Here is a 22478-nt window from a genome sequence, read left to right on the forward strand (position 1 = left end):
ATATTATACTGAGTTTGCCTAGTCTAAAAAATTTAACGACTACACTCCAATGATGCAAGCCAGAATACCATATTGTTTGTACCTTCAGCATTTAGTTCCGAAGCTACAGAGAATCCGTCTGACGGTTACGTTTAACAGCAGGCAGTGACCCAAAATCGGAATATTTAGAAATATCAGGCATATTGACACGTCAAACACTGCAAGCTCCGAGAGAACTCGTCCGCCTCAATTACAATAAACGTATAGCAACGTTAAGTGGTTTTGTTCATGTACCTGAATCTGATTGTCAAGCTGAGCTTAGAAAATCTAGTCTAATTTTAAATATTCGTTCAATATTGTATTCGCTATCCGACCACCTCTTGCGAAAACACCTCCTCAGAATAATTTTGATGTCCTATTAAAAAATGTATCTAACTAGAAAAAGAGCTAAGTTTCCAGTGGCAGATTTACCCAAGTTTTCTTCAATAGATTTATGAAACGGCAAGGCAGCTATATAAGCAGGCAGTTATCCAGTTTTTATTTTGTTTGTATTGTTTTTTATGCTTGTTTTTTAATTTTTGGTAATATTTTTTTGCCGACGCTTACATTTGAACTAACGTAGTTGTAAACTTCTTGGTCTGTTTATAGCTATTGCAACAACGCACTTAAACAGACGTGCATTTGTTAAATAGATGCCCTATATGCAGCCTCATGTGTAACAGTTTATGCGGTAACAGCGGATAGTGAAGTGAACTTATAGAATTAGGCTCTTTTTTTTTGTACTGAAATTTTTCCGCGCCTGTCGCCTTTCTAACCACCTTTTGGAATGCTTTTGGTTTCATCATTTCTAGAGTATGCTATAATAGCTTCAATAAAGACGATGAAGCAGGAAACACGCAATTAGGGATCGACTCATGTAAAAAACGTGACAGCAGCGGTAAGTGAGAGATGTGCCAGTGAGCAAGACAGCTCTATTCAAGTTGAAACGCCTTCTCGCCAACACGCGTACACAATACGCTTGTTTCCTGAAAGCTCTATGCTTCACGCAGGAACGGTACCTTGTAGGGAATCCTGAGAACTGCTTTAACAGGAAATAGTTTATGAAGTAAGTTCACGTTATAAAGCGAAAAGCTACTTTATAAAGTTGGCTTCTTCTTATGCTTCGGTGATCTAAAACGAATTTAAATCGCATTCTTAAGAATCCGCTTAGATGTGTCATAAAAAAGAAAGAAACAGCACCTTCTTTACATTCATCACCCACGTTTAAGCTGCGGAAGACAACAGTGTCCTATTCGTTTGTTACCCCACAAATATGATGAATATTACGCACTTGGCGTAGACAGCTTAGTAGTGTCTAGAAAAACAATTATTCCTGTGTTTCTTGCATTTTTTTTTTATAACAGAAATGTCATTGATTTTATGCGCGTTCATAAAGAGGTACACAAAAATCATTCAAAGAAATTCCTATAACGTGCACCTATTAAGCAGCGTTCTTCGTATTGCTCTATATATTTTTAAGATGATGTCGAAGTTTCCAGTCGTCTGTTTAGCCGAGCACTTCTCCCCATGGAATAAATTCGAAAACATGTTTTTCCTTCCAAGCATGTAGAATCGCAACTAGGCGACTTTTATATGTTAAGGTTATCATTCCTAATCAGATTTGGTCCTTGATGCTATTGTTCTCAAGGGACAAAATGGCGGATTCCTGTTTGGAAATGGTTTTCGCCTCAAGGATATATTATTTTTAGCCATTGCCATCGCGTTCTAAAGTTACCCTGTTAAAGTATACAAAGATTAAAATACATTTTTTTTTACTACTTTCGAGAACAACCTTTAGGCGTAAAGCGTCCCCGAGGCATTAATTTGTTTTAACGAGCTATTAATGGAACGTTTTTTGAGATACATAGAGGCAATAAAAAGCACGACCGTTATCTGCCGACGAATCGCCAACTTCAAGGAAATATTACTTAAGATGCCATTTCCTTGAGTGTCTCACCTAGCTAATCTAATGGTTCTTCTTTAGATTACTTTCTACAAAATAGACTATATGTGTTTTAGACATATTTTTTAGGCACAATGCTTTGATTATTGTTGCCACGGGTTCATATCATAAGGAGAATAGAAAAGTTACAACTAATGGTAAGGTTGGACTGTGCCGGTCTTCTAAGCATGGTATAAAGAACAGAATGGCGCGTGTGCTTCTAGCAAGCACCACAAAAAGGCATGGGTCACCCTGTTCTTGAGAAACGTACATGCATTTTAACTCTTCACCAGGTATACAAAGATACCCACCTATACCGCATAGTTACAGGTGATCTTTGCCCCACATGAAGTTAATCTACAAGAGTAAAAATTAAGATCGAAGATTAGGTTAGACGTTTCATCCTATCTCAGTAAGTTACTTTAATTTATTTTGCAATTTAGCAGCAGCTTGCTTTATGATTGGCTGTCAGACGAATCCACGGGGCAACATTTACGTTATTGCTGGATCAAGCCTTCGGTCAGAACCCTCGAAATAGATGTAGAAATAGGGCATTCTAAAATATTGGGTCGAAGCATTAACAGATGTCGTTCACTCTGAAAGTTGTGTGTAATATACCGGTTGAACGCCGGTAATAAACGATTATTGTTCTATACTGATATCGAAAGAGCTATAATGATTAATTAATCGGGTCCGTGAGCATCTTCATGTTTCCTAACATCATGAATATATACGATATTCATAGCATAGCTACATCGTTCGTTAGTCCGCTTGTGCCTTACCATCTGCTTGAGTGAATCCTGTTTGATTTGGTCGGTGTTCAGGCCGAACCGTGGTAAATGACAATTTCGCCAGAGTAATGCTTTGGCGTCCTCTCTTGTCCGGATCCGTATACTGTAGCTCTGGTCACATAGTAAATATATGGTTGCGAATGCCCGCAAAAGGTGGCAACATGGAGAGAAGCGCCGTTTATCATTTTTATCCAAAAGGGTACCCTACTCGTGCATAAAATATGATAAAATTTCAAGGCAAGCACACAATCTTAAAATTACCCAAAAAGAACCTATGATAAGCTATTAAAAACCCCTTGGCTTCAACTTATCCATCTGAGGCTGGGAGGATCAGTTAGAAGATGTATTTCGTCAACAAATTGAAGTAGGTTGCTGGCACAAACCTTTTATTCGCCTTCCCTCAGGTTGCAGAAATTTTCACGTTTCAATTCGCAGAATAACTTAATCAAGAGCTTTAGAAGAGAAAAGTATCAAAGGAAATGTAAATAAGTTTAAAAAGAACGAAAATGATGTCCTTATAAGAATTTATTGCATGTACACGTTATTATCAACACGTATAGTTTACAGCACGATGTCTGAGATGTTCCCGTGGTTGATGTTAAGGGGACCAAGAATAATCAGAACAGATTTTCATTAAAAACCTTAGGATGGTTGTCTCCGTTGTATATATACCTCGGATGAAATGAAATCCGCCAGAACTTTACATTCAGTATTTCCGTTGAACATTTTCTTATAATATCATATCTCACCATAGAATGAAATGTGTTTATACTTGACGTTAAACTCACGCTTCTAGCTCGTTACTACTTAATTGTTTACTAGGTTATTTACCTTCGTTAATTTCTGCTCTGTTCCTACGCAGACGTATAGATGTGTTCATATCTATATGATTCCTTGCACTCAGCCACAAATATATATTAGTACGTAGATTGTTAGGTTTCAAGTGTACGCTACACGTCTAACAAAACCCTACTTGGCCTCTCAGATATATGGCACGATGAGATCGGCAACATCGTGTTTCTGAATACCAGACCAGCCAAACTAGCATTTTTTTGCTTTTCCCTCATCTAGTGCACTAACAACTACAAAGAAAGACTACTACAGCTGCCGCTGTTGCTGCTATTATACTATCAGTACTATACTAGTACTAGCAGTGTGGTATGGCAGGGCCACCTGCCTTTTTCGGAAAAATAGCGATCTGGCCGTGTGGATTCATCCACATACGACTACCTTGCGTCGCCTGCATACTATGAAAAGGAAAACGCACATAGGAGCCCACGTTTGCTTCGTGTGATGACGATGGCGAGAATGGAATCCTTGATCAATCTGGTCCGTCGGTATCGCCCAGTTTCGCCTAGAACATGATACGCAAAAAACGCGAAACGTCAGTGGTACCCGCAACAACGCTTGTGCCATTTGTCGGGAAACTTCATCGGCTGGATTCGTATAACACTTCCGTGAAAAATGACCCATGGATCTCATCCGATGCGTTCAGATGAAGTAAGCGCGTCACTGCTGTGTTACCGTGATGGTCACCGCCAATTTCATGCTAATCCGTCTTCGCTCTTGGCGCTGTCGCAGTCGAAGCTTCAATTGCTGTCGTCCCTGTTATTGTTTCTATTACCGTCACCGCTGTTAACTGCCGTCCTTGCTAACGCTATTGGTATGAATCGTCAGCTTGGCCTAACTTTAGACCACAGAACATAACAAACAACATCAGAGGTAAGCCGTCGTCGACAGCGCATAGGAGGCGACAGTTTCGTTTACAGCGAGAAGTTCATGGAAAGCAATGGGAAGAAACAGGAAAAATTGCAGTCGATCAGAGAAAGCGTCATCCAGAACCAAGGAAATATTCCGAATGGTTCTATCAGCTTTTAGATGACAAATAAAATAAATTTTTGATTACGTGCGCATCCACGTGTGCATATAACACGAAGACAAAAAAGCGAATCCTCTGACTTTGTTCTCTCGAAATCCATGACAATTTATGAAAACAGATTATGATAGTTTTTCCTCGTTATGTGCGAGTGTGCAGGGATAACTGATGGAGCGCTACGATGTGATAGGGACTGATAGAAACGAAGTGAACTAAAATGCGTTGATAAAAATCTCATATCGGAGTATGCATTATGCCAGCTTAGTAATGCTCAAAGATCAAATAATGACTGCTCCACAGATGGCGTACCCTAATCAAGCCATTGTTTTGTAAATAGGCAACTCGAAAACACTAGAAGCTTGAGAGGAACGTAGTGAAAGAGCTGCACATAGTTCAGGACAGAACGATAGAAAATAAGGAAAATGCCATGACCTCCATTGTATATGTAAACAAATTAATTCCGCTGGCGTTACACTCAAACTATCCAGTTGTTGACTGTTGTAAATAATAGCAAGAACATTTTACAGTTATTCGTTTTTAGCTTCCAACTCATCGATCGTTTTTTGTATCTAAACAACATCTAATTAATGTGTCTCTACTCTCTATTCTACACGAAAAATTCTGTGTATGATAGCCAATTGCTACTACAGCTGGTTACACCTTTCATTTCAAACCTGGCTCGACCATCCTTTTTGGCTAAGTACAGAGGAAAACCTATTGGCGAATCTCCAACGGCACATTCCCTTAAATGAAAAATATAGGTACCGACAACATGTGCCTGTACTGGAACGATAGATAACATTTTCCAGGTCGCATCCTAGGAAAAATATTAACGTAATTAATATTAACCTAGTCTTTTATGTGTCCGGATGTGCCATACCACTTCTATTTCGTTCCACTTACATGGACTTCCATATTGCATACAGCTGCTTATCTGCCTGCAAGACCGGAAATGCACGCCAGATAAAAAAAAATGGCGCCGTACAGAGGTCTATCTAACAATGTATTGAAAGAACACAAAAGCAGCCAAAATAAATAGTCACAACCAGCATAATGATTTACTAGTTTTATGTAGAAAAATAGTGGTCACATATAGGACACAGTTTTGATTATAGCGTGAAGCAACTCGTTCCGACGTCCAGCTCGAAATAAATACGAATAAACACAGTACAGATTTAAATTTAATTAAAGCCATATTATATGTTTGTATATAAAACTGACAGATAGGCAAATGACTTACAAGCTTATAAAAACTTGCGAAAAATCATTTTCTAAGTACCACTGAAGTAGTTTTGAAACCGTTTGCTGATTTCGAAAGCGCCGTTCGCCGTCCACATTTGTAAGCAATTATGTTACTTCGTGTCCATGCAAGTGTAACGTTTATGTGGTTGATGCGTTTACACAGCGTACATAAGACATAATAAAAATAGATTTTTTTTTATATATGGCAAATTCTTCATTCCACAGGTTTGACAAATCTTAGCACTAGTACCCGGCTAAAATCCTAATGTCCATGGCCAGGTCTTTTACGTGTCACGTTAACGCGTGTAGCGCATTGAACGAGTTCGGTTTACCATTCCTGGCTTGTTAGGCACACAGTGTGCCATCCAATCTTCCATAAGCAATGTACATTGGATTTGCCTACTTCTTTAACCTTTATTCCTAGTAACTTTTAGATTTTGCGGAACGTAAAGTAATAAACTTGCTTCTTAACTTTAACGCATTAGATACGCCTTGGAGCACATAGCCTGCTTTATGACGCTCCGAACAAAAAACAAAAAATTTGATTATCAAGCTTGCTTATTTTTTAATAGTCATAAATGTGCCCCTTTATTGCATAAATAGTCAAAGCTTTTTGGTATGATTCGCAATTTTCTTTCTTGGATACTCAAGATACTTTCTTGGGTGTATGTGTATACTTTTAGTACCACTAGCAACCCTAGCCTCGGAGATTTCTCGCAGTTGAAAGGCTTAAGTAAGTGTTGTAGGAGGACCATGGCACGCAAATTCCACTCATGTCCACAGCTGTCCAACTGATGTGCACAAAACGGAAGACAATTCAAAGGCGACTCCACGACTGCCTGATGACTAGTACTTGCGATAAGAATCGAAATGCGGACAATCAGCACTGCAACACAAAACAATATTTCTTAGCATATAAAGCGTATTGAATTAGCATTTTTTCAAATCCAAGATTTTCATCACTGTGGTTCCGACGCAAAAACGTTAACCATCTCTACGCTTTCGTAGCTAGTCCGTTTTTGTCTATCTAACCCAGCCATATATGGCAAACATAGTGAAGCGGAACATACGAGTCGTAAAAACAAGGCAAACAAGTACCTCTCCTATTGAGAAGGACTGGAGGAGATTTGCGATATTTTCTTAATTCTGGAGGAAATAAAATGAATAGTCCGCTTAGCGTGCACGACTATACACGATAACGCATCCTCTATGATATTAACAAATTATACATATAATGACTATATATATATATATATATATATATATATAGCCAACAAACCTTCTGCAAAGCATTTGGCGAGACCAAAGGTTAAATGCACTTCGTGCAGATCTTCAAGTATGCATCTGCTTAAAGTATAGGCGAAAGCTATCCAGGGCGTACTATTTAGACGAACGGATCATGTTCCAGTAAAATATTATTCCGTCTCCAATACTTTACTCGTATAGCTAGCTTTTTAGCGCCCTTTTGTGTTGGTAACATCTAATGACCTGGCCTAGCAGCAACCTTAATTACACGTCCTCCATGTCTTAACCTTAAGACTAGGTGCTTTTGGATGTTTATTAGGGCACATTGATATTAAATACGAACATAATGGCTTTCAGTGGACACAGTTGCCGTTGTTAAATTTGGCTGGTGAATAAGGCAAGAGATGCTCTAGTAAGCAACCTTTAGTACTTCGTTTTTGTACCTGAGTTCGGTTAATTTAGTATGCTGAGCTCAGTAAACAGGATGATGATTTGAAACAAAACTTCAAATGGCTGAGATGATGAAGCTCAATGCATTGGGTTGCTTTTTGACGGCATGTTAGTCTGATGTTCCGTCCGAAGTACTAAAAGGTTGAGCCGAAGCTACAGACAAACTCAAACGAATGTCGACTTTCTCTTTTCGGAGTGTCCATGACCCATTAGGAGAGCAAGCTATGGTAAGTAACTTCGTCTAAATTGATTGACAGCTACAATTTTACGAGTATCATTTAAGTTCTTAACTCAACTAATCGAATGTATGAAAACGAGTTAATGAAATAAGGGAGTGCAGTGTTTGGAGACGTAGTTCGTTATCAAATATCCCATCAAAAAGCATTCAGGAAAAGGTAGTATACAGGGGGTGGATCTGCAATGAACCAACGACGGTCGTTGGTAGTTACCCAACTAATTTGTCATAAAGTAGATAACTAGCATAAGTTAAGTCACCTGCTGTTGTCACAGTACCTATATGAGAAGGCAACAACACAACGTGTATTACATCATTATTGCTGCTAGAAGAAGCAACAAAAAAAACGAAGACCATGTTTCCTGACCATGGAACAATAATTATCCGAATAATTTTCCCGGTGTTCTGGATAGATAACACATTCATACATGACGTCTATAAAGGAAGCCCTGGAAGACCAATAGTCCACTTCAGATCAGTTTTTCGAGGGCGCATAGGCATTTCTAAGCAGTCTCAATGTCGAGATTATTGTAAGTACCATCAGGGTAGAGATAAATCGTGCGTAACACTTTTTTAATATAACATAGCTTTTTTAAAGCTAATTGATACGCCACGTTAGTATTACAAATTTCACAGGAACGTCAGATTTCAAAGATACATATTCCAGAACGCAACACAAGGGGCGCTGAGGCAGTCAAGGTGTTCGGAGGATGCATGAGTTAGCGGGCGCGGTGATGTGCATACGAAAACATCGAGAAGTACATGTTTAGAGATGAGTTAGTGTAGGGGTGAGGAGGGGTATTCTGGCAATTACGAGGAAATCGCTATCTAAGAAGAAGATAATAAGAGCCAACAACACAATTAATGATATGAACCTTATATTATAAAAAGACAAAGGAATCAAGTTACGAAAAAAGACCGGCAAAAAACATCACGAAATAGCCGATAGCCGGAAGATGTAGCCGTCGTAAGGTCTGACGTAGCAAGAAAAAAAGCAACAAGGACGCCGACAAGGGCGTGCCACACAAGACACTGGCAGGTATTTGTCAACAAAAATCGTGTGCCAAAAATATGGAAGTTCGCGTTCATAAGGAGAGTGCCCAGCTATTGCCCAACTATAGAACAAACGCTTTGCCCGTGGATTAAATAAAGCCAGAACCATACAATCAGGATTGTCTAAAGAATATGACAGTGACAACTTGTTTATTTTTTGACAATCCAGGCCAAGATATTAAGCCATACGTAATACTACTCGTCGATACAACTCGAACCACAGAAATACACGCTCTTCTCGATGCAGGCGCGACGCATAACATCGTGCGACCACAATGCAGAACAACTGGAAAAATGTGTGACCAGTCACGATCGGTGATTATGGGGTGATCAAGAATCAACAACAACACGCACGGTATGAAACGAGTTTCAAGTGATATATACAAAGCTGGAGACTTGTTGTCCACGAACACCTGCCTGGAATTAAAACCCATCGAGATTTCAAGCGGAGTAAAGACAAACGTGTTTATTGAACAAGATAAAGAATAACTGAATTAAGTGTTTAGACAAATCGGAGAATATCTTTCAGGGATTAGATCAACTTCCTATGAAATCAACATCAATAAAGCAGCAAAACCAACTCTGTAATCGCTGCGCATCATGTCAATGGTCTTTACAGGCGTATTTGTAATTCACGTAAGGAAGCTCAAGAGCCTTAGCTTTATCCAACAAGTTGATTGCTCCATGGAGAGGGTTTCTAACCTCGTGACCGTACATCAACCAGGCCGTAAGTTGATAATTGTTTCAGATCCACGCTCTAAACACAGTCACACAACCACCTAGATCCTTCTCACCAACGTCCAAGGGCACCCTCCACTCATAAAGCAACGTGAAAATTTTCTCGGTATTCGACGCTGATGATGGGTTTTATAAACATTCTGAAGTTTTACAGGACGATACCAGTATTGTAGGACACGTCGACAAATTGCTTTTGCCTTCGAGGAATACCACAGACGCCATGTGCAGGCGTATGATGAGCTTAAAAATGTAACAATACTGGTAGACGACACCTTTTCCATGGAGGGAGTATTGCATAACAGCTAAGGCTCTAGAGGAAATTTTTAAGCTCTACAAGTGTTTTTTTTCCGAAAGAATTCGCTAAGTAGAATTACGATACAACAAAAATAAACTACGTTTAGTAATGTGAGAAGCAAAATTTATAGGCCACCTTATCAAAATGGGCAAAAGCTAATCTGAAAAATTAGGGCCATATTAGCTATACTGGCGCCTAAAGACGTCAATGGGACCAACAAGTTTCTCCGTGTGCGTATGCTATATGCTGCCATTCGTCCCCAACCCGTTCGACTCCACAGAACCCCTCCGAAGGCTTACCCAGAAACTGTACCAATTCCAATAGCAAAGCCAATAAAACGAAGTGTTTTAAACCAAAAGCTAACAGGACCCCCGTACTGTCGTATTTTGACAGGAAAAATTCTCTAATATAATAGACGCAAGCAATTACGGGCTAGGCGGAGTACCAATTCATAAGGACATGACTGTAGCCTCTGTACATACAGGAAAAAAATCTACTCAGATATGAAGAAAGGGTGTCTAGTTTTACTTGGGACAGGAAAATAATACAACAACTGCATACGCGCAATTGGCCATACCATAAGCATTTGAAAAAAACATCCTCAAAGCCTCTTGATTTATGTGCCAAAAAAGCTTCAATGTTTTAGAAAATACGACCAAACTGTAAAGTACGCATTAGAGAAGCAGAGTAACACAAAGGACTTACTCATTAAATTACGCTAGAAAACAATTTTAGCATCCGAAAACATTTACAGACTAGAGGACGAAACCGCGTCGACAACCGGATCCAGTGCTAGAATAGGTGAAAGAACAGAATAGAACAATAGAATGTTAGTCAGCTCGGAATATACCAATGCGAATTTTAGCTAAGTCCATTCAGAAGGCTTGACAAAGGCAACAGCCGAGATACTGTTTTCTGGACCATTCAGAATAAAATGATAAAAGCCAGTAAATCCGGGAATTTTCACTAGAATTTCCCTGTCAGGTGCACGTATGCACCTAGCGAATGCTTCATTAAGACAAGATGCTGGCTAGAACACATCTAGCGGATAGGCCTACAGCGAGTCAACCATCGCGCAGCAAACCCATTTTACAACGGTCGTAAAAAGTGGGGCAGTAAAGCGCTAAGGGTCGCCAAATGTAACTACCATGACTTCTTTGAATTTAACGAACTAGGCCGATACACAACGATCCATTAGATAAAATAAAAAGACGAGTCGGGTGATATGGAACACCTAGCGAAATTCAAACGGATTCACATACAACGTATCTATCAAAAAAATCTAAAGGTCATGTGACATGGTCAAACATAGGATAAATACGCCAACTAAAAGTGCGGTCAAACTAATCAATAAAGAAGATTGCCCGAAATAAGGAAAATTCTAGAATGACACTACTGGAGTGAAAGGTAAGCCGATGGACCGTTGTCACCTGCCGAAAACTCTTTGACCGCATTTCTGCTACAATGACACCGTAGTCTGAGATGGATCTCGGAACATCAAACTACCGTCGCGTCACATAACTGATCTTTAAACAACAACAGCAAGAGCGGAAAAATTATGAGCAGATAATAAAAAACATGCCTGCATCCAACAGAGTAGAGAGACCAATTGGATAACGGCACAAGCATGGACAAATCAACTGCATATATTACCATGAGTTCAATTCATGCCACACCAGCACGACAAACGCCCTCTTCAGCTAAGAATGACGAACATCCAACATAGAACAAAAGAAAACATTACAACACTTTCGCTCAAAAACGGTGGGGAGAACGGCTACCAGCGATAAACATTCACTAATCGTGCCGCTAAAAGACCATTATATCGCACGACAAAAAGCCGGAGGCAGCATGACAGATCTAAACCGGGGCAGACCTTGGCCCGGCATAAACAAAAGGCAGTCGACGCTAAGCCTGTAAGTCATGCGCCACATCGCTGGTACAGAAGGTAAAGCTAAATGTTTCGAGTGTTACGTCCGGCACCGCCGTTACGAATTCCATTAGACGGCCAGCCTCCGGCCGGAAAAAGTCTGTCTATGAAAGTATTTCAACCTATAAGATTAGCTAGCAAATACGTCATCCACTAACCTACCACGGGATCCAGTAAGAAACACTGAAAAAGCCAGACTGAAAATGCCTGCAGAAAATTGTAGTGAAACTGAAGACAGACGTTGCTCTCAGCTCGAAAATACAAACGCAGGTAGGATGGGAACAGAAAGCAGGACGGCTACTCCGAAATAGTATAATAATAACAATAAATTATTTTTTTAGGGAAAAAACTACTTATATAAGTACACTGAAGTGTGTAATAGAATATAATTTGCGTACTGCGGTGTAGGTAGTGCAATCAACTGCGTTGGTATTAGCAGCAGTAAAATTGAGGAGCCGGCAAACGTAGTAGGATTTTACGCTGTTGTAAGTCTGCTTACCTCTACTGAAACGGACAACTCATTAATTCAGTCCTATATTGTGTTGGAGGGGAGATGTTTGAAGACCTATTAGTTAATATCCAAGCATCCGTCAATTACAGACTGACCTTACTCATATTGGCCATTTAGTAAATGATACGGGCATGCCATTTATACAACATATTCGTATACTCATGAGGGCGCTTTATATTGTGAGCAATTGACGGCATGCGTAAAAAGTTAAGTACGATCAGTCTCTTTTCTTCAAGGTTCAAAACTGACGAAACAAAGTACGTCTTTCCCACAGAAACAGTGCAATATGTCGTATTGGAAGACACTCACCGCATTACATCATAGGTCCAAATGGATGGTTAACTTTTGGCCTATGGATCCGACTTCACGTAAAATTTGCGCCTTCCTTATAGTGACTGGCTCCTCGACTGACATTCTTACCGCCTATAACATGAAGCACCTATTTATCTCTTAGATGTCCCCATGTACACAATAGACAGTGCAGTACGCTTACAAAAGTCGTTATTGATTTTTCAGTCTTCTTAATGAGCATGCTTGTATTCCAATCGATACAGGAATCCTAATCCTTCCTCTCCTTCCTAAACAGTCGTTTTCCGTAAGCAATTTCTGTCACACATATAGCGCTCTACTAATTTTTTGTTACCCTCTGAAACGTTCCGACATGTTGAGGGAGTTCATTTTCGCTGTTGTAGTAAAAGCAATAGTATATCTGTGTACTGTTGAGCCCATTTCATAGCAGGTTCACAAGGTCTTAAAGTCTTAAAGAGAAAATAACTGTTTCTTTGTTCCCGGTTGTCCTGTATTTATCTGGATTATAAGAAGGAATTAAACGGGTAGGAACAATCGCATATACAGTAGTTAATTACCAATGGCCCTATTCGCACTGAGATCAAATACGCATCGCATCGATTCATGGACCAAATAAATCCGCCGGCTGGTCATTTTCGATTTTAGCTTTGCAATATTCGAAACGCCCGGTAAGAAAATCGAACCTCAGTAGATGTCGTCTGAGTCTGATCTGATAATTAAAAAAGCCATGAATATAAATTAACGAATAGTATATTTATAAATTTAGCCAAAACTGTAGTACCACAGAAATGAAAAAAAATTCTGTAACGGCATAAATCATAGTAGTAGTTGCCGGAACGCGCCCAGATAGGTTCAATTCACTTAGCCTCCACGTTATCGCCGTCAGACCCTTGCCTTTTCCGAGCATCTGTTTCCATTCTGCCTCTTCGAACTGTTTCTACATTCTGCTTGCCTTTATAATTTACCAATGCACTTCATTTGTCTTCAAACTCTACTGGTTCATTGTATGGAATCCTTGACCGTTGCTATCACCGAGATGAATCCTTTGCATTGAAAATAAAGCCTTGCAATGGTTAGTAGGTTACATATTCTATCTGGCACCTTAATTTAATTCAACTATTTACCTCTCAATCGTTCACCGCTCCCATCTATTGCATATTAAGCCGCGCTTGGTAAAGCAAGATAGGTCAATGCCAAGAATAACGACTATAATTTCACTCTACGATTCCAAAGAGTACCACTGAAGTAGCGCTATCGTGCTTGAATGCCATTGTAACTTTGTTGAGTTCTGGAGTCTTAACAAAAATAAAGTAGATCAATGTTCACATGGATGACGGGCTTAGTATAGGCACTGATGATTAAAAATTAGAAAGACTGGCCTTATATCTTTAGAGGCTTTTATTTCAAGCCAGACTGCCCCAATGAGCATAGGACAAACACAATTCAGTCGATGATACGGCCAAGATGATAAGCAGGGCACCTCCTTCGTGCAATAATAAATAGTCCTACTAGATAGCAATATTCAAAGCACAGCTGGTATATGTCTGTCGTTACTATGCCCGCAGTTCGAGCCATCGTTGTTCTTAAGGGCTTATGCTCCCAACAATCGATTCCAATATCCTAGTTTTCATACAGGTTTGAGCCCGAAGACAAGGATGCATTATACCATTGATTTTGCGTTTATTTACTAGAAATGCCGACATCAATGCGTAGAACCTACAATTTGTCTTAGATACGCATTGCATAACCGATGTTTAGAACATTAGAATTTCGCAATAAAACAAGAAATCTACGGTATATGCCAATCAATATCCTGAAAAACGAATATGCGAGATCCATCTAAGATATTCCGAAGCACTTATACTCACCTCACGTATTCTATATTGTTGATCGCCGAATCGTCAACTTAACTCAAAGTGCACTCGAAATACAAATTTGTAATTAAATCTTCCTGTAGTCAAATGGTACTTTTTCAATGAATGATGAAAATGAAACGCGGCTCAAGTGTTCGAGAGTCACAGCAGGGTCTTCGCGCGGACCACCACGACTGTGCACGCTAATTGGAAAATTCAAATTTTGCGCGGTAAAATGAGTCGGCGACCATGCCCGCTGTCGTGGTGGTCATGTTGCGTGCACCAAAATCTAGCTCACGCAGCTTTGGTCACATCAGACCAAAGTAAAATAGTCTCGTACATTGGACGAATCCAAATTATAACACTGAACTTTATCTGAAAAGCTAAAGAGCGCTGCGGATGTCCTGACGTGCGTTAATGAATGGATAGCCGGTCATACAGCTTCTATTTGAGCAAAGAGGCGCCGCTTAAATTTCGGTGATCTATAGAAACATGGGGCGTTACTTTCACCTATTTGTTGTAAAAATGTATTGTTAAAAAAGCTCTAGATCTTTTTAACACTGTCGAGAAAGATGCACATGTTTCAATAAGAAATTTAGTTGTTTGAAGAAGATCAAAACCAATTAAGTCACCCTCCTAGAAGGTCATTCGTTTGTCGTTAAAAATAATTTATAGATTTGCTGATTATTGCTGAGCGAATGTCAGTTAACTGCTGCTATTTTTTTTATATGACATTACTTAGACGCAACAAACCAAAAACGGAGTACGGAATATAGAAACGTATAAATGCACAAGGATATATAGACATTAATTCAGCTACTCGTATTAGGCTTCAAAGTTAATTATCGTTTAGTAAGCGGAGTGAAACTTGTTTACATCGTCACTTCTTTGTCCATATTGACATGAATCTGTCGAACGCTCGGGTAAAATTTCTAGAAAAATGCTAGTAGCCATATATATATATATATATATGTAAAGCTATTTCCCTTAATTGAAACTATCTAGAACTGGTGGAGAAGTGTTTGAAACCAATCCCTTTTCTTTTACAGCAGTTGAGTCGTGTCATCTTTCCACGATACCGAACATTTGCTATATGACAGTTAGGTCAGCGGTTCCTGAAAATAGGTGTTTCGGAGGTTGGCCATTGTTTCAATTAAAGCTAATAAAGTACCAAGAAAAACATAACTCACAATAACACGAGTGCGTCTACGCCCGATTTGGAATCCTAATCATTGCACGTGTTTTTAAGGTTATAGCTAAACTCGTTACCTTTACAATGTTAAAGAAACTGGTGTTAAATGCTGTCAGCTTTGGCAAATTAACATAATAGAAAAAGAGCGCGCGATAAAGGTATTAAAAAAATAGTAATAGTCTGGAGGTATGTTTATTTGATAAACTGGTATGCGAACAAATAGGAAATAAAGAAAAGAACAGTTTATATTATTAGCGGTACGATGTTTGTGCAAGAGTTCGCGTTTACGGATCTTCAGTGTTTCGCTGCGCAGCATATAGGTTATTATCTCTGCTATTTATAGGCATCGTCGCGTCAAAATGTCATAAAAAGGAGTCAATGAGTGCTTGCCTACATAGCCTTGTGACGCACTCAATTGAAACAACGCAATGAAGTAGTATCAGCCAATATCCGCACGTTAGTCTGCTGATAGTTCTACGCTGGAAGAACGATAAAAGACATGTCTTATGTGGAAGCTTGACAGGGTGTAGGTGTTCGCAAATAATAGTGGACGACATCGCGGAACTCATGCCTCCTAATTCTATGAGAAGTCTATGCCAAATTGAGTAAATGAACCTCAATTCGATTATTGGATCACGTTATAACAAACATGGCAGATATTATAACTTTTTCTAAATATCGCTATAACTATACATACTAAATGAATAGCCAAATTGACTGAATTGTTTCAGTTGTCACTTCACAGGTTATCAAACGTTAGAAAATCTCTTATAAAAAAAAAAAAAAAAAAACTCGTTTTATATTGAAATATGATTAATTTTGATTCAAAAAGTGTAAGTTAATTAAAAGTTATTTACACACATGTACAGGTATTTTAAGTAAATTGTGTACCTAAAACATCTCTGCAAATATTCTGTTTAAATTTTGTCGTCCGTTATTTTTTTTAATTCATTAAATTTAAAAAATTGTTAGCTTTGCTGTCGGGCTTCACCAAAGGGTACATTTCTACCTATAACAAGTATGAGTGTTGTCTTATGGGTGCTCGTACATAATTAGTACACATTTACTTACACGTTTACACGATACGCATTTTGTCTGATTCTCGCCAGCTTCTTTCTCTTTTTTCTTTTTTATCCCACAGTTTTTTCTACCTCTCCTAGCGTTTACAATGGGAGGCGCTTTCTGTAAGGCATTTTCCTCCTATAGACTTCCTGCTGTGTGTCTATCTGTCGATGCGTCCAACGCTAACTGTGCCAGATCCATCTTATCTGTTTTGAGTCGAAGGATGTCTAACGGGCGGGCGGAAAAGCACAGACCTCTCCAGGGAAAGACTGGGACTCTGAGGCTAGGAATTGGCCATTGCTGGGTCAAAATTGAAAAAAGATACGAGCTATCGCCGATTCTGTGGGCAGTTCCTGCGCGACTGCTCTTATCCTATATGAATGTATGTGTATCCATGTGGGCTCAGGAGAGTACCTCTGGTTTTCACATTTTCTCAGCTTCCTCTGCCTCTCTGTTCGAGTTTCCCCACTCCGTTAGGGTCCTAATGTAGTCAGCGACTCTGAAGACAAATTCGGTCGCGATCTCCATAAGACTCCGAACAGATCTCCTTTTTTCCATTCGTGTCTTGGTGCGTTACGAGTCCTCTAGTAGGTTTTTCTTCTTCGTCCCTTTAAAAAATATTCCCATATGAAATATTTCTTTGGTTGGAGGGCGTTAGACTAGGTGAGCAAACGGACTAATAAACTAGAGACACGCACCAATTCTAGTTTAAAAAATAGGAAGGGAGCTCTTTTTTTATACGAAAAATGCTTCGCTAACAAGAATATGCGTCAAATTATGCATATAGCCTAGTAAAATTCTGTCATACAAACGAAGGGTCTTTCGGCGGCGGAACCAGCTTCGCCGTCGACTAATCCCTTCCGTTGGCTCAACGTTTTTCATATTGCAGCGATAAAGTTCAATTAATTTTCCAGGAGTAAATGATAAAATATTTGGATAGGACGAAATAAATTAGGGGTATGTAAAGCTTTCTCATGGCGCCCATACACGTAGTTTACCTAGCAAGCGTCCAATATTCTATGGCAAATTAATTTCAGAGCTATCCAATTTGGCTGACGTTGCCGATTTGACAAGCTGTTACCATTACCTTGTTTATTTAGGAGTCTGTATGGCCCATGCACGCTGTGAGCTAGGTTGAACACGCATAAGGGTCGCATTATGTTTTGGTAAGAAATATCGATGTTCCTGACACCAAAGCGTGGGGGGTTCGCATCTTCTCATCATTGCTCATTACCTACACCCTGGCATAATTAGAACTAAAGCTTGAGCCAAAACAAAAAACAGTATAATCAGGGCTAGGCATTTGCACTGTTGACGCAAACCTATTCAAAACTGAACTTCTTTAATCTTTTTCCCCAGCTAATTAAATCATAAACGTATATTGTGGTTAATAATAAGAAGCTTATTTGAGCTCCAAGGGAGTTTCTAGTTAGCGTTAAAACAAAATGGTAAGTATGATTTCTTATCACAACTCCTATGGAACACACGGGTTTAATGGGAAGCTACTTGATCAAAGCGTTATATATACAAATATGGTAGAGCAACTATAAAAGGGCCAAGCTTTACCTTAGCCCTTGCTATGCGAATACTACTTGGTCAAAGATTTGTATTTGCACATAGCGCACCTGTTCATGGCGTAGTGCCAGCCGATATATTTCACAAAATGCCATCTGTATCTACGCAGTCTTTGCCCAGGCCTCGAATGCGGTGCGAAGAATTGCCTTCTTTACGAAGCAGACCCCAACGAAACGAAATTCAAACATTTCTTCAAGGCACTTAGCAATTAAGTACTAGTGACATCATTTTGACTATACCTATATAAGAAGCGTTCGGGGTGCGCCTGGGATGTAGGCAAGCACCGTGGTACTAGGGTTGATGTCACGGTTGGAAAACTCGATGGCAGCACAGCCATTTCTCTAGGCCTACAGTAAGACTTCATAGTGATTTTATATATACATTAGATAAAAAATTACCTTTGCTGTCATACACAATCAGTTGCAACATTAAAAGTGAACGGGGCTTTTTTACGACATACCTGCCCATAGTCAAATGAAACTCTGCGAGGAGCATCGCAATGACTAGAAATCATTGCTCACAACAGTGCGTTGACGATGAATGAGCTATAGATTAGGGTCACTTTTAGAATACATTGATTAAAAATGAGACGACTCAAACAGGCCATGCAACCAGATTAGCTGGAGTAGTTTGCATATTAAGGTAGACTTGAAAAAAATACTGAACCTAGTGGAGCAGTAAATGGGGTATTGCTTCTTACAGAAGTGCCCGCCAAAAAAGTATTTTTATGTCTACGTCTCAATGTTTGATATGAAGTGCTTTGAACCGTGCCTTCTAAGTCTATGAGAATCTACTTCATACTACAGAAATATTCTGGCATAACAAACTTATTCAAATAATCCACTGATTTATTCGGCCTGTTAGTTGAAGGCCGTTTGTGAGTTGCTACTATGTATTCTCAGGAAATTCATATTTTACACAATCAACCTAGATCGTGCATGTCTAGGCCCTAACTGTCGATACGCTTCATTTTTTAGGAATGTATTTGGGCCTTGGTTATAATTGCAGTTCTCCAGCCTGTTCACGAAGTATCCCAAAATGCCTATGTAGTGAATGGACTATCACTGCTTTTTTTTGTCAAATTAGAGAGTCTATGATCCTTGTCTTCATATTAGAAAAATTATAGCGTAGTAAAAGACAAATGTAACTTTTGAAGCTGGCAGTTTTATCGTTTTTATGATAAACATAATACCTAAGCTTTAGAACAATTATGGTTATAGGTTGCCTTCCTAACTAAATCATGATTTTTTTACGGTATCTAAAAGCTTAGCTTCCTTGCTATCTTCCTTGAGAGCCTATCACGAAAATTATAAATGAACGTGCCATATTCTTGGTTTCATTTTTAGTATCATTCCCTATAGTTTAGCAGATGTTTTGTCAACGTTGCGTACCCTTTTTTCGAATACACGAATAAAGGAAGCATGAAGTTGTATCTATGGGAGCCACCAGAATAACTAGATCGCAAGCGTTATATCTATACTTTAATTGCTAGACAAATGACTCTCCTTCATTAAAGGTAATTTATAGTGCGCCCCTTTAAACTGCACCAGGCAAAGGAGCTGGACAAGGCCATACTACATAGGAAATTGTACATCTTCGATACCGAATTGATAAGATGCCGCTAGTTGAATTGAGATGCCCGTCTCTCTGTCGTGAGCATATATGCGAGTCAGGAGTACCATCAAACTTTATTTAGTCAATTTGCTTCTTAGTACCGTATCCTAATGAGGTACAAGTTATGGCAACGTAATAACGGCCGACAATTAACAGATAAGGCAACAAACACCTCAGCAAATGTATAGTACAAGTAGAAGTGAAAATTGGTGCCCCATAAATAGTTCGTAAAACATATGGTGTCGACATCGACATGTTGAACTACGGTAAAAAGTAGGAGACACAGAGAACAAATTGGATTACAGAATTATGACGTAAACTCAAATCAGAGACTTGGAAATGAAAGACTTGAAGGAGAACAGGTTGAGATTTACTCAATTCCATATTGAATTCACCATACAAACGAGCTTGGATCTAGAAGTGATGCCATTTAATGTACTGGACAGTGTCTACTGTTCTGATAAAGCAAAGAAACGGAAGGCATCAGGCTAGCGTACGGCATCTGTTTTTATATACCCCGTATATGAATGTAATAGATAGATTTTGATCGACCTTAATATTTCTCACTATAGTGATTAGTAGCTACAAAAAGAAAATAAACAGATGTGCATCTTTAGCAAAATAAACATGATTCCGAGATTTACAAATGTCGTCCCGTTTACAGTATGTTGGTTAATACTCCGCCTACTGATAAAGTTGGCTCAATCGTTAAGCTATTAGGATATCCGGTTGTTTTTTCTATGACGTCCCACAAACTATAAGCCATATGCTTCGCTTCTCGGCGTATTTAAACACGTCGAGGGCACGAGATAAGTGTGTTTGATAAGGCAGTCAAGCTAGATTGATTAATCAAAGGGACACTATTCTAGGCTATAGTCTACAACATGGGAAATGTAGCACAAGAACCTAAAAATAGGCATACTAGGCAATTAGGAAATCTCATTAATTAGGCATCAACAATTAGGAAAAACTGATAATCTGATTAGCGTTCGCGTCGCGGGATGTTTACCTATTACGACATAGATATTGGTACAGGCACGTGAATCTGGCTAGATGATGAGTTCTACAATTATGAACGATAGATAATTACCTAAAAATAATTCAAATTCACCGAAGTCACATCGATTACTCTAATGCACACCACGATATCTGTGGGGTTTCATACGGAGAAACAGGCTTCTCGGAGGTTCACTCATTTGTATAGAATGATGAGTATGTTGAGGCGAATACTCAAACGGAAACCGGACGCTAAGTTCTGTCAATATTTCTTTTGAGGCCAGCTATTTTAAATGGGCGTTTGATAAAGAAAACTTCAACTTCAGATTTTAAAATGTCAACACTTTAATTTATAGGCTAGCACCACTGGATAGTATTATGAGTAACCTTTTGTATCACCGACCTTCATTTTCTTATTCGACTTTGCTAAAAGGCTGCGCGCTAACCGCGGAGCTGCTTATCAGAATGGTGAGGATGGAATAAGCTTCGTCCACCAAATTCTAGGACGAGAGATTCTACGGCAGTATTATTACGTTATTTTCTCTAATACTTGTATGCACTCGTGTTCTCCAGATCCTGGCTATGTTTGTGAATGACATCTCAAGGCAATTCCGGACGTTATCGCTTCAGCATACCCCAGAGAAGCTAACTCGACTGGAACTCACTTTACAGCAACGCGATGTTGATACCCTCTGGAAGAGGAGCATTGTCAGCGGCAATGTAAACATCTCGTTCATATTTTTAACTACATTTTCGTAAATAAAAACAGATGATTTTTCACACGATAAATATGTGCGGCAGGGCAATGGAAGAATTTCTATGAACGCCGTGAAAAAATTACTTTGGAGAAAACTAGTACGGAATGGCCGTAATGACCAAAGAAGTAGAAGAATCTTTCAACAGTTCAACATTTTACGTCTTATATATAACACCTTCATGTTTCGTATTCCATCAGGCGGCTGGCTCCCTGCACGAAACGACGTCTGTCTATGCCCCGGTTCGAACCTAGATCGCAATGTGTCCCTCTTAAGAGATTTCTGTTCAGTCATGCAATATGTTATCAAATAATCTAGCTAGGATTGCATTTCACAGACATAAAAATTCCAAGTCACACGGACATGAAGAAATATATTTGACAATACACTTCCATCGAAGCATCTAACCTCAAGCGTAAATTCACACTTTATATCTTATTTAAATGCTTTGAAAGTAATTTGCTTTTCCTAACTAAGAAGGTATGTTCTTGCGTCACTCGCAATATACTGGGATAGTAAAAGCACGTGTGGTACGCTTGACCACAGATATAACATTACCTACCTGTCTCATAGATTAATGAGATTAGAAAAATGCCTCTAAAACATTTACGAGGACACAGCGAGCTGGCGGATAATCAGAGCTCTATCAGTCACTGGAGAAACTCTTAATTTTCCGTATCCACTAGCTCCTACGTCAGATCAATTGTTTTTTCGGCCTTCTGGACTTGTTGCCGCTGCATATATGCAGATTTCGATATCCCATAGGTGTTCTGTACACTATATATGAGTGCGTTTG

At 39.2% G+C, this 22478-nt stretch overlaps 1 long non-coding RNA gene across 15 annotated transcripts; it reads right to left on the reverse strand.

The window, feature by feature from the left end:
• Positions 1-3263: 3263 nt before the first annotated feature.
• Positions 3264-15403, reverse strand: LOC147758816 (uncharacterized). 15 transcript variants are annotated; one of them, XR_015329652.1, is made up of 7 exons: positions 14504-14846; positions 12636-12749; positions 10591-10677; positions 6556-6755; positions 4276-4434; positions 4019-4105; positions 3264-3326 (listed from the first exon to the last, which is right to left on the reverse strand). It is a non-coding gene; the product is annotated as an uncharacterized LOC147758816 (long non-coding RNA). The 15 variants fall into 15 exon arrangements; XR_015329658.1 differs by lacking the exon at positions 4276-4434; XR_015329651.1 differs by having other exon boundaries at positions 3264-4105.
• Between the last annotated feature and the right edge of the window lie 7075 nt (positions 15404-22478).

Source organism: Varroa destructor, unplaced genomic scaffold, assembly GCF_002443255.2.
Source record: "Varroa destructor unplaced genomic scaffold, Vdes_3.0 BEIS01000001.1, whole genome shotgun sequence".
Lineage (NCBI taxonomy): Eukaryota > Metazoa > Arthropoda > Arachnida > Mesostigmata > Varroidae > Varroa > Varroa destructor.